The sequence below is a fragment of the Penaeus vannamei genome, chromosome 28 (genome assembly GCF_042767895.1).
Source record: "Penaeus vannamei isolate JL-2024 chromosome 28, ASM4276789v1, whole genome shotgun sequence".
In the NCBI taxonomy this organism is placed as follows: Eukaryota; Metazoa; Arthropoda; class Malacostraca; order Decapoda; family Penaeidae; genus Penaeus; species Penaeus vannamei.
Genome location: NC_091576.1, coordinates 24016236 through 24018174, shown reverse-complemented (window position 1 = coordinate 24018174; position 1939 = coordinate 24016236).

Here is a 1939-nt window from a genome sequence, read left to right as displayed (position 1 = left end):
TATATATATATATATATATATATATATATATATATATATATATATATATATATACATATATATGGAAGAAAAACCCACACTGCACAAACTAGATTTTATATATATATATATATATATATATATATATATATATATATATATATATATATATATATATATATATATATATATATATATATATATATATATATATATATATATATATATATATATATATATATATATATATATATATATATATATATATATATATATATATATATATATACATGCCTCCATATAGATAGATAGATGGACATAGATATAGATATAGATATACAGATACAAATGCGCGCGTGTGTGTGTGTGATTTCTCCTCTCCTGTGAAAATGTTAAAAGAAGTATATATTTCAACATGCTGCTCTAATTTCCACGAATTCCTCCTTCATATATATTTCATTAATTTGTTTACATATCATCAACCGTGACAGAATCACCAATGCTGATTTCTGCATAATTCATTAATGAAGTCTGCCCTTAGATTTTCGTATCTCAATTGCATAAAAGCAAATATTCCAATATTGCGCCAAAGAGATCGTAGAATGACTGGAATTCCTTTTAAGGACAAACACAAATATTTTTGTGAGCTTACGTACGCACACGGACATGTACACAATTATATATACATACGTATGCAGACTCATACATATACACAGCAGAGAGAATAAAAGTGTGCGTGATATATAAATATATATATATAGAGAGAGAGATAGATAGATAGGTAGATATATAGATAGATAGATAGATAGATAGATAGATAGATAGATATAGACATACATATAGATATAGATATAGGCATAGATAGAGAGATAAATAGAAAAATGAATGGATGGATAGATAGATAGATAGGAAAATGAATGGATGGATAGATGGATGGATAGATAGATAGATACATACACACATGGATGGACATATAGACCGACAGATTGATAAATGGATAGATAAAGACAGACAAATAAAAACTGATAACATATACACATCATTCTTGGTCTCACGCTATAATTCTGGATTTTCGGCTTTATGTTTCCAAAATAAGAAGAGACAAAGCGCTTTACTGCCCCCAAGAGATTAAAGTTCCGATTGTATGCGCCTTAAGATGAAGCACCAGACTCAGTGCCGGCATTTTGCTCCTTCTGTATCGAGGGAGAATGATCCCGAGACAGCGGTTCAACATCTTTTATGTTTGGCCTAAATATTTTCTTTGATAGATAGATAGATAGATAGATATTGATATCAATATATATCTATATCATCTCACTCTCTTTCTCTTTCTCTTTCTCTTTCTCTTTCTCTTTCTCTTTCTCTTTCTCTCTCTCTCTCTCTCTCTCTCTCTCTCTCTCTCTTTCTCTCTCTCTCTTTCTCTTTCTTTCTCTTTCTCTTCTTTCTCTTTTTCTCTGTCTCTCTCTCTCTCTGTCTCTCTCTCTCTCTCTCTCTCACACACACACACACACACACACGCAGAGAGAAGAGAGAAAGAGAGAGAATGAGAGAGAAAAAAAGAGAGAGAGAATGAAAGAAAGAGAGAGAGGGAGAGAGAGAGAGAGAAAGAAGAGAAGAGAGAGAGAGAAAGAAGAGAAGAGAGAGAGAGAAAGAAGAGAAGAGAGAGAGAGAAAGAAGAGAAGAGAGAGAGAGAAAGAAGAGAAGAGAGAGAGAGAAAGAAACTCATCCTACTGTATGTACATATGAATACATTACACATAGTCTAAAATCTCACGTTACAATACTGGATTTTCAGCTCTATGCGTCTGAAATACGAACAGCCAGAGCACTTTACTGCCCCAAAGAGATTGAAGCTCCTGTGTATGTGCCTTAAGGTGGAGCAGTCGACTTAATTCGCGAATTTCTACTAGAGATAGAAGGATCCTGAAACAGAGAGAGAGAGAGAGGGGTGGGTGAAGAG